This window comes from Montipora foliosa, chromosome 9, assembly GCF_036669935.1.
Source record: "Montipora foliosa isolate CH-2021 chromosome 9, ASM3666993v2, whole genome shotgun sequence".
Classification (NCBI taxonomy): domain Eukaryota; kingdom Metazoa; phylum Cnidaria; class Anthozoa; order Scleractinia; family Acroporidae; genus Montipora; species Montipora foliosa.
In genome coordinates this window covers 2,131,179-2,142,892 of record NC_090877.1, presented here as the reverse complement: position 1 = coordinate 2,142,892, position 11,714 = coordinate 2,131,179, and the positions used below count along the sequence as shown (strand labels likewise).

The 11,714-nt window shown below is 37.4% G+C and overlaps 1 long non-coding RNA gene across 2 annotated transcripts; it reads left to right on the top strand.

Moving 5' to 3' along the window:
* The first annotated feature begins 3,254 nt into the window (after nucleotides 1-3,254).
* Nucleotides 3,255-10,112, top strand: LOC137971253 (uncharacterized). 2 transcript variants are annotated; one of them, XR_011116945.1, is made up of 3 exons: nucleotides 3,255-3,297; nucleotides 4,622-4,751; nucleotides 9,596-10,112. It is a non-coding gene; the product is annotated as an uncharacterized lncRNA (long non-coding RNA). The 2 variants fall into 2 exon arrangements; XR_011116946.1 differs by lacking the exon at nucleotides 9,596-10,112 and adding an exon at nucleotides 4,936-5,072.
* Nucleotides 10,113-11,714: the final 1,602 nt, after the last annotated feature.

Below are 11,714 nucleotides of genomic sequence, written 5' to 3'. Positions count from 1 at the left end.
GAATTATAATATCATGTTGTGTATTGAATTTTCGAGCTTAAGGTTGAAATGTGATATGGGAGAAGTTTTTCAGAAATGCTCTGTAAGCAGGAAGGGTTCACAGGCCTGTTGGAAGCATGCTTGAGTTTCAACAAAATGAGCCCCAAAATCGGTAAAAAATTGTGACGCAGTTGAATAATAAAGTAGCTGCTATTTCCAAAATGATGGAATTACCTGGTTCGAATAAATAACGTCGTACGCGTCTTGGAGAGTAAATTTTGACTTTGCATAAACAAGACTTGGGCGATTGTGATCTTTGTTTTGACTTCGCTCATTTCATTGTCAAACTTTATAACACTTGACAGAAAAAGAAACTTTCAAAAACCCGGTATCTTGCCATCATTTGACACAGATATTTCACTGTTTGGCGAGTAAACATGCCGCGGTAACTTAATCACGGCGCCCGCTGAATTGCGGCGATGTCACTTTCGATTTTGCGATTTATTTGTGCAGCCAAAACGTACAATAACAAAATTGAACGTTGCAAAAATCCCCCAAAATGTTTGTCGCTGATCGTAACTTTTTATATTCTATATTCACGGTTCAAAATAAATGTTGTTTTCATGTCGTAAATATGTTATTCTCGAGCGATCGTCCTGGAAACTTCCTTCTGCTCTTTCTAAAAACTGTGTATCACTATTTATTTACTTTTGCATCAATATTTGTTTTTGCATAAAGCAAGCTAACAAAATCTGTACCTTGCTGAGTTCGCATTTGTTAGCGTTAATAGTATTTTCGGTCCGATGCTTCTGTTTTATGAGGTGTATTTTATTTTGGTCTCCCATCCAAACACTAACCCCGCCCAACAGGGCTTAATTTCAGTGAACCTCGGTATTACAAAGCTGTCAGATGCTCAGAGGGCACGCTTAAACTTGTGGTGCATGAAAAGAAGTTTATCAACATGTCAGCCCAGAAGCCAGTGTTTCTCACTTCCCATTTATTTTCTTCAATCTTTCTGGGTTCAGTACTTTGCTAGTAATCACATGTCTTCTCAGACTATTTACCCAAGACTTCTACCATGGCACTACAATGATAGGCAATACCAAAACAATATCGTGCACTGTTAGAGCTACATATTACGCAAGGACAGGTCTGTTTCGTCGTACGAACGTCTGAGGACCTGTGAGTCAAAGGGCCTCGTCTGGTATGACTTCTTAATGTCCGCCCAACTTGAAAAAAATTGTCTGGAACGGTGCACGTACCACAGGCAACCCAGTGTACCCTCACGGAGGGTCTAGTTTTAGGAAAAGTTGATGAAAGAGTGTAGACATTGGAGAATTCCACTGAATCATTCCGGCAGTAAGTCTGCAACTAGATTTGCGAGGCATGTAGTTAGGCTTAAAACGGAGAACGCGCACGCTTAGCTTTTTCTTTAGCTCTCCTTCAAATTTGTCAGCAAAAACTTTTGGTCTTACGGGTTTCTTGACCTCCCGCTATTTCTTCTAACAATTCGGAGGCATAATATAAAAGCTATTGTTCCTTGTGGTTGTTTTGTGTCCGAAATCTCTATGCCGTAGCGAAAGCTTCGAAGAGCGAAGACTATAGTTCAGCTGTTTACCGTTCCATCATAACCTTGTGTCATTTAAATATCTAACACGACCTCATAGAATTGTCGATAAAACTTCTGTGAATCTAAGAAGCCGAGGGGTACCAGTTAATAAAAAGTGATGAAAAGGTCATTTAAGACAGAACCTAGCAGTGCAAGATCTCGAATGTCAAGGTTTGGCAGCCATTTTGTTACTCTTTCCGCGAAATTGTTTTATTAATCGTGTACATGTTTTCACAGCCCTTTAAGAAGAAACTAAGTAGGTCACATTTTAGCCAGAGATTCGGTGCTTGAAACGACAAAAAGTCAATCTTCTTGAATCGATTCATGATTTCGTTCCTGAGAAAAAAAGTTATGGGAGCGAGCGATGTAAAGCGTTCCCTGTGCTTATCTTGCGGTTAAACGTTTACATCGGTGAAACTATATTTTTTAAATCGATATTGGTGCATCTGCTCTCCAAGAATTTCTTTAGAATGTGTCAAGTTTTCATACGGTGTGGCGCCCTAAAATCATCGACAGCAAGTTGCAAGTTGTAGGAAAAATAAGCTTACTATTAGTTGTTATAAAAGCGTAGTCTAACAATTTAACGCTAACAATTGTTGTTCAGAAAAAAAGTTCAATTAAATTCTCAGTGATCCTAAAAAACAATTTGATGAGCTAACTATTATCGCAGAGAACGCCTAATTAGTTTTAAAGGTAATAGAAAACACTATGAAAAGGTAAACAAATCTTTTCCTCATTGAAATTGGGAAAATATTTCATCTTTTGGCCAAGGTAAAGATCTTTAATTAAGTCAGCTACAAATAACAATGCTAAATTTTAATTTTTTAACAATGATTTATTATTTGCAGATCGATTTGCTATTGTTCGTCCAAGGTCAATTAAATAATGTGAGAAAATTAATGGCCTTTAAAGTTACCAGTTGCAAGTGTTTTTTTCTGTCTATATCGGGATGTGGTGTTTAGAAAACCACGAAAAATTACATTTGAAACTAAAATATTGCACACACTTGTGACAGTCAGAAAAAAATTATCAAGTGACAGCCTTTGTGTTAAATTAAAAGGTTAAAAGCTCTTTTCTAAAACATACTATGAAATTACACACAACGCAAGCCATTAAAACTAAGTGCAAAATGATGTGTACTTGCCATTCGAGATCTTTTAGAAAAGGGAGATAAGAAGCTTTTGAAGGTATGTTTGGTTGACCATGACTGCCTGCTCAGTAATATTATTCCAAAGAAGAAAGAAACAAAGTATCATCTTAGGAACAGAACTGCGTATCACCCACAAATAAATTCTGATAGATTTAAGACAATATACCAGGATTTTTCTCCTTTTCTGAGAATCTGGACAGGTGTAAATAGTTTTTCAAGCCATTTTTACAAGTTGTGGTATGTACAGATACAAAATGGGCTTCATGTGTGATTATTATTAATTCAATCAGCAATATTGTTTTCTTGAACATCCTTGGTTCTGTTTTGTCATACTCATTACACATGATGTCATTTGAGCAGCTTTTTACAGGTGGGGTCACCCGAAGAGTGAGGAAATTGTTATTATGGTTTTGAGATCAGCCTTGTACATGTAGCTTGTTCTTTACGAAGGGAGCCTTCACTTTACTTGATAAATCTGTGTTGGGTTTGTTTTCAGTATGTCAAGATTTCATGGCGCGGGAAGATGGAGCCCTTGCACAACGACTTCAAGAAGAAGAATGTAATAAATAAGATTTGATTGTCTAATTGTAATGATACAACTACGTGTAACATTAGTTTTCAGTATTACAGAGGTACAGGTGTATTTTGTCACTTGGAGGATAGCATAGTTTATAATTTTTGTATTCATATTGTAAATGTAAAAATGTAAATGCTTTGTTTATAGTGGAAGTGCTAGTTCACAGGCACCCCACTTTTATTAATTTGAAAGAAACATGATTAAGAACCCCAGTTGAATCCGTGACATGCAGAAACAAATCCAAATCAGAGGTTAGAACTGGATTTGAACCCGGGTCAACCGCATGCAAACCCAACGCCCTAACCACTGGACGACATCACTTCCCTATTGAAGAGTCAATGTATAAAAAAATACATTTCCAGGAAAAGATGAGTAATGACTCTTTTTACGTAGCACAATTAGGTTGTCATCAAGGAATTTTATAGAAAATAGTAGGGGTCTCAAATGGTAAAATCCGAGACTCGCCGAGATGCTGAGATCCATGTTTGTGAATCCGAGACCGAGACCAAAACATTTATTCACATGGAAATAAATGTAATATAAACAAGACTTCGAGACTCTTCGCAAAGGCTGTCGAGATTTCAAGATAGGATGAAAAGTTTGTGAGTGCCAATATTTTGGAGGTATCATTCGCCACCCCTATTAGTTGATGCATGTTTTAATTATACTGTAAATCAGCTTTTCTGCTGCTACCAGTCACTGTTGGGCTTGAGTGCGGAGGGTTACCTCAGAGGCCACTTAATTAAGAGGAAACTTTGTCCCCTTATCACATGTGTTATTGTGCTCCTGTTTCCCTGTGTAGCGTAGACCAAAGTTCTTGAAATGTTGGTATTGCTGAAACATTTCACCCTTTCAATGTTAGTGTGAAAATTAGCATGAAATGTTGTTGTTTTTATTCTTAGTGTTTCTTGTATCGCTGTCATTGTTGTGCGCAGCTCTAATAAGTGGCTTGTCCCTGGTCTGATTTGAACATTTCATTTGATTTGTTCTGATTTCAGTTGATTTGTAGTCTCCCAATTATTAGTAGAGCACTCGTGCTCGGCTAAATAACTGTGAGACTTAAATAAATTGATTATCGTTATTGTTAGAAAGCTCCTTGTCACCAATAACATGCACCTACAAGGGACATAACACTAAAACTCATGTCCCTTGTGGTTGCTTCCCTTGGAATCCCATGGTCACATCAGCAGTCTGTCAAGTATGGCAGTGAATACCAATGATGGCAGTAAAAAGTACATAGCAAAAAATAAAATGCTGTAGGCTTAACTGTCTTTGTTGTTACTCAAGTCTTGTCTCTTCTTTTCAGTCGGAAATCATTATCTCAGAAATCGCAGTGAAAGAAAAACTGTCCGTGAAGATGTGAAGGCAGCAAAAATTACATACTTGGAAGAAGTAAGAAGTGCACAAATCTTGCCTGTCGCTGAAGTGCACAACATGTAAGTTAATACATGTACGCTTTCTTTGATGTACATTTTTTACTAATAGGATATGTACATATACCAGTATATAGATAATAGCTGGGAGTCAGAGAAATACCTGTTGTCAGCTTTATCTTCTTGGCTGCAGTCTTCACATCTTAATGTCTCAAATAAACTTAGTTGAGGTTTTGATTTTTTGCAGATCTCAATAATTTATCTCTTGCTGTCTGCAATAATATAAATACTTCACTTGCAATCAGCTGTATTAAACTTGCAAGGCTCACAGACCAGCAGTTCCTCTTCCTCATTTCATGCCAATTGACCAAATGCAAAAATGGCTGCCAACAAATTATTATTTTGGCTTTGTGTTAATTAGCTTAAGTAGCCTAGTTTTACAGCCCAAATTCTTTCAATTTTACATGTGTCAATGAGGCTACATGTACATGAAGTTAGCGTAATTAACACAAAGACGAAAGAATTATAGTTTGTTGGTGGCCATTTTGGTATTCAGTCAGTAAAATACTCCAATAGTAATTTACTAATTTTATGTGTATGCCTGTCCTGTTTATTGCAATGTGTAATCTTCAATGTAAAACACCATTGTTGGGCTTTTCACATCTTTTCTTAAAGATGTCTTGATGGCCTTGATTACCTGCACGAGCTAATCGTAAAAAATGTAGTGTACACTTAAGTGAAGGCACAGACAAGTGGTCCTTTGCCCCATCAATATGTTAGTGAAGTTAAAAATTTTTATGAATTAAAGACATGCACCTACATGTATGTTTTAATGTTGGGCGTGGGATGTTTGCGTACATTTACATATATATGCTGTAGGACATTTTGTTCCTTAGGTTAAATTGCAACCAAACTAGGTCATTTTGTTTCAACCTCCATGGGTCAACTTGTTTGAACCTAGATCAAGTTGTCTTGTCAGTTTGGGGCAGTTACAAAACACAGGTCAAAGGTCATTGTTTTACCAATACCAATTCGGAAACAACCCTAACCATTCACAAGTGCAAACATTAGGCCTAAACATGTTTCTTTAGGCCTAATTAGGCTTAAGGTTAGCTTTAATGCATGTTTAAGATGCTATCTATTGGTAAAACAATGACCTGAGACCTGTGTTTTATACCTGCCCCAAATGGACAGTCTAGGTTGAAACAAGTTGCCCTAGGTTGAAACAAAATGACCTAGTTTGGTTGCAAAATAACCTAAGAAACAAAATGACCTGAACATATATATTAACAAGGTCGTGAATTACTCTTTTTAATCTGAGGGCAGCTGTAGTAGCCAACACCTTGAACTTATGTGTAGACATGGGTGTGGGACCTGCAAAAATCACAATTCTGAAAAAAAAACTTTGAAAACCTTTGATCTCTCTTCTCATCCCAGGTTTTGCTTTCTGTTTTCAGAGCTCTTTACAATTTCTTTTTTAATTTGGCTGTGTTGACGAAAATACCTTTACCCAAATTAAAAAAAATAGAGAATCACTTTACAAGTACAGTATATAATCTTCAAATGTTGTAACTTAAAAACCAGGCTTCAAGTATCCCTACAGCTTTCAATGGTTCTCAGTTTAATGTACTTGCTATAAAAAAAGTTTATTGAAAGTATTTTAGACCTTGTACATCCATACATGTACATACATGTATGTACTCTAAGTAAAAGCTCATGTGGCTGACACAAGGCAGCATTTTTAAGGCCAAAAATAACAAATTTCTTTAAACTTCATGGTGGCCATGGTTTTTATCTGAGGTGAGATAAAAAACCTTTGTTTCTGTTTGCCTCAGGTCAACTTAATCTGGCTTTTGCAATAATATTGTTTTTGTTTCCCATATGCAAGGTACTGCAGCTACAGTAGTAAAAGTTTTTCGAGAGCTTTTCATGATTTCTTCTTGTAATTAATTGTGAATGCATGCACATCCAGAAACAACAAAATTCCATTCCTGTTTATTTCTTTTTGTTTTCTTCTCATGTCTGCGTAATTGAGCAAGGAAAAGCATTTTGCATAAATTTCTTATGATTATTACACAAAACTTGTAATATTACAGTGTTTAAATTAATTAAAGAAGTTATGATAAGAAGTTAAATTTAAGGTTAGGTGTAAAGAATTATTTCTTTGAGTGAGGTGTGACATTAAAACAAGAACTGAGTAGATAATTATCATTCTTAGACCAGATACATGTATTGAGCTGTGCAGAGCTGTGCTGATTTGTGCCTTTTTATAATCATTCCACATTTGATGAGAACTCAGCTTGACTGCTTGCTTTTTTAGAAAATTACGCTTTCTCATCTTCTGCCTCAGTTCGGATGATATCCACGGTGAAGATTTACTTTTCACTTTTCTTTTCCTTATCGGAGCATGTTTATTCGCAATTTCCAGGAACAGAGATTTCCAAACTAACCAATTTTCGTTTGGGTCATCCAAAAGAGAAGCAAGATGGAAAGGTGTCTCTTTTATGTCATCAATGAAGGCATCACTATCAAAATTTTTAAATTGGCGAGGTTCAATTACCTTTGGATCAGTTTTGGTCGTATTATGTTTATGAATAGCATAGATAAGACTGTGGTCAGAAATACCAACGTGTAAGACCCCATGATTTGTTATGATATCTGGTTTGTTAGTGAATATGTGATCGATTAGTGTTCTGATAGCAGTAGTGATTCTCGTTGGCTGATCTATCAATTGAATGTATTGGTACGTTTCAGTAATAAACTTTAAGTGTTTAGTATTGCGGTCAGGCGTTTGCGGTAATAGATTACAGTTAGTATCACCAACAATCATACTCTCCTTATCTTCTTTATCAAGTTTTAGCAAGTAGGATTCGAATTTTTCAAAGATTTCAACCTTCGAGTCTGGAGGTCTATACCAAGTTGTCAGCAGGAATGGCCTGGACTTGGGCTTTTTAATTTCAACCGTCAAAATTTCTAAATCTTCGTGAGAGGAGAGGTCTTGTCTGTTTACGTAATTCAAGGATTGTCTAATGTACTAAGCTACACCACCACCATTTCTATTCCTATCGCGGCGGAGTATATCGTATCCCTCAATGTCTACCTGGCTATCGGGAATTGTTTTATCCAATTTCGTTTCGTTCAATCCAAGTATGTCAATTGCTTTATCTTCCATGAAGACACACAATTCGTCATGATGGCAAGTTAGGCTACAGATATTAAGAGAAGCAATTTTAAATCCCCTCATTTTTGGTAAAGTAGGGCTTAAGTTAGATGAATGTAAGATGCTGTTCCTTACACAATTCATACTAAGATCATCATCCTGATTTAATGACTTGTCATTCTTCTTACTTGGTTTAAGTTATTGTTCCACAGTTGTTCTTGTTCTGTTTCATCGTTTCATTGTGTTTCATTGGCCCTGAAAAGCCCCTATGGGGAGCGGTCAATTAAGTATGTAATGTATTGTATGGTACAGTTTAAAATATGGTAAGTCTCACTCCCAGCTAGTCTCCCTCGCAGCCGTTTTTTGGATGTCACGCAACGTTCCTAACTCCCAGCAGTCAATGGGTTAAACTATGATGTAAGTCAAGTAAAACTGCTTTTTACACTGTCAGAAATGTTGCCAGCACCCCGAGTCTTTTAATAATAATTATTAAATTAAATTAGAAATTTTCTGATAGATGCTGTCTTGCAACCCCTTGGTCGTAAAATTAGTTTGGACACTGAGGAACCCATGAACTATTCACAAAGAATCGCAGAGATGCAACTTCGTGTAACGATAGTATTGTTTAATGATGTAATGCACCCAAAGAAGGATTAAGGTAGTTGCATTGCAATAGAAAAAGGACAACTGAAAATCAAACTTCAGAGTTCATTTTTCAAATTATGACTTACACGTACAATTTAATGTCACAGGTAGGGAAGGGCACTCTCAAGGAGCGTGCTCTTTTGTGTGACACTGGCACTTCATGTGAGATGGAACTCAACAAAGCTAATCTAAACCAAGCTGTAACTCTTCCCTACCTGAGAGTAAGACTTGTAAATTTTACCCTGGCTAACACCAGACGATTTTACTCTCCAATTGGGTGCGCTTTAGGCGTGAATAGATAAATTCAAGACTTTTTGGTATAAAGAAATGTTCACAATGACAAAAAAACATTTATTTTGTTTTTGTGTTGAATTGAAACTTTGTTTAGTGTAATTTGAATCGTCATAGATCTAGTAAAGTTAATGATTGTTTATATTCAATTGTCAATTGGGAGCTTAAGCACGCGATGTTTTGAGGCATGGACGGATACCGGAAGTGATCATTTTTCACGCAAGGACAGACAACTGTGGTCTCTATCAGATTTTTTAACTAATCGTCTCTAATTGTGAAAAGATACTTAGCAGTGTGAATGTAGTAGTGCCAAGACAAGTTAAAAAGGAAAACAGCTAACATCCAGTTGCCGTCTGTGACTCTGCAATGTCATTGTGTGCTTACATGTAAGCTCCGTAATATGACTGACAGTCAGTCAAGCAGAATGACAGGAACTTGAGTCAAACCTAAAATTCAATATAGTAACTGGGATTTTACAGTATGATTTTTTATGAAGACAAACTTTTGTTTTTGTTAGATCTGAATGCCAGCAGAAGTCAGATTTTCTCCATCACTTAATGTTTTCTCAATGTATTTATCTACAGAAGGTTAATTAAGCATCATCTCTGCAGCATTATTGCACTAGTATTGCTTCTTTGTGACTGTTGTGGGTGTAATAATTGTTTGGGATGCTTGAAATTTCATGTTGCGCGGCCTCAGACAAAAGAATGAAATTTAAAGAATTTCAAACACTTGCTCTTAACTTTAAGAGCCTCCAGAAGTGGCTGTTTGACAAAAATAGATCTGAGACATCATTTCTTTGCTGTTGAAGGAAATCGCAAGACATCTGCAAGAAAAGGAATCGTTAAAATTGGAGCGTGCAAGGCAACGTCGTATAGAACGACAACAAAAGGAAGAAGCAGAGGGCAAAATGCTGAGTGAAGCTCTTTCAAAGCTAAAAGAAAATGGAAAAAATTGTGTGAATCATTTTGAAGTGGCTGAAATTCAGACAGGTTAGTCAAACTCTTCTAATCAAGAATCAACCCAAACAACCTTCTAATAATACTTCCAAATGTTGTTATCTGGGTAATAAATAATAGTACTTAGTTATAGGTGTTTGCTGGTGTCATTGTTACCCTGTCTAGTTTATGAAATGATGTCATTCTGAGCAGGAACAAAATAATTCCCGATCAGTGTCTACCGTGAAATTACAGTACTGTGCAACCTCTTTCGAGTCTCGAGTCTCGCGAGGATCGAGGAACGGCAGTCGAGAATCAAGCAGTTCCTGTTGTGATTTAATTGAGGAGTAATGCTTTCGCGAAAGCTGAATTGATTATGAATAACTGACAAGGTTTCACGTCCGTGATTTTGTGAGAATCAAGTGTCGAGGATCTAGTTTGATTTCGAGTGAATCAAGTCTCGATTCTCGAATTGATTTTTGATCCTCAATTCTCGTGATGATCGAGTCGAGACTGTCAACTTAGTTTTGCATGGTTCTGTACTGTAAATTCGAACTGGGATACAGGAGAGGGTCTCTGCGGTAGGGGCAAGACATTGGCAAGACATTGGCAAGACATTGGCAAGGCATTGGCACAGCGAGGCTCAGAGTACAGTAGTTTCCATGGTGGCCTTCCCCCCCCCCCCCCCCCTACACCTTCAATCTTAGACAAAACTCTTGGGAAAAATTCTAGCTTTGGCATCATTTGACATGCACTCACAAAGTATATCCGTCCTTACCCCTCTTCCCCCTTATTACCAATGTTGTAATAATGAGACAAAATACTGTGCAAACCTTTGGCCGTTTTTTTAACCAACATTGGAATGTGGGGGGAGGTGGGGAAGCAGGAAGAATTTAATCTTAATCACTGACAAATCAGAGTGCCACATTTTCCCAACGAGTTTTGTCCAAAATGGTAGGTAGGTCTCATTTTGCCACTGCTTACTTTGCACTTTTAAAAACTTTTTAAAATCACTCTTTAATACTTTTAGGTGGTTTTACTGTAGCAGTGCAGAGATTTTAATGCTAAGATTGTATTACATTGCATTAAATTTTGTCACAGCACTGGTTCTTGTGGGTTCTAGAGATGGCCCAGTGCATACAGATGATACGAAACCTCATCAGAAACTGTCAGCAAAAGGTAGTAACAGTAGCAGAGGATCTGATAATGGCAACAGCATGGGAGAAGGAACTGTCGTTCAGCTGCCGCGACCGGCTGAGGGAGGACGCCTTGAGTGTGACAGGATTATTATGGATGATGGAACAGCTATTCACTTCTTTGATGAAAATGACAATTCAGGTGTGAGGGAAAAAGCCCACCGAAGATCAAGAGAACGACAGGATGAGGTGGGAAATTCTGATGAGTGACTGGTTCAACAAAAAAGTTTAAATATAGTGGCTGGTATTGTTTACAGTCATCACCTTGCACTCAGTGTCGGTCTCCAAATGCAGTATCACGTCATTTATATGTAAATACTACAACTTCTACCATCCAACTTTTTTTCTCCTTAAAATATGTCTTTAAAAAATGTTTTCTGTGTGCCTATTACGAGTATATGAGACCATTAAAAATTGAGGGGGGCGGGGGGGGAGGGCGGGGGGTCACAGTGCTCGTTTCTTTGCAACACGATGATAAATGGGTGGCAAAGGGGCAATTTCAGCTTCAAAGTGATCTTTTTCCGGGAAAGGACTGGGGCGCGTTCCAAAACAGCACCTTAACTAAGAGGAATTATCATGATTGTACTTGGAAGCTCTTGAACAGCAAAAGCGAACATTGTTGCCTCTCTTTAGATGGCCAGCGTGAAATGCCATCATCTCCGAAGTCGCAATGTTATGCGCAGTATGGGATGCGCGGTGCAAAACAAGGGAATCACCTTAAGCCAATCATTAAGGGCTACAGCTCGTATTTTTAAACCCGATAAAACACTGCTGCGAGTTTTTTAAACATTTCTTA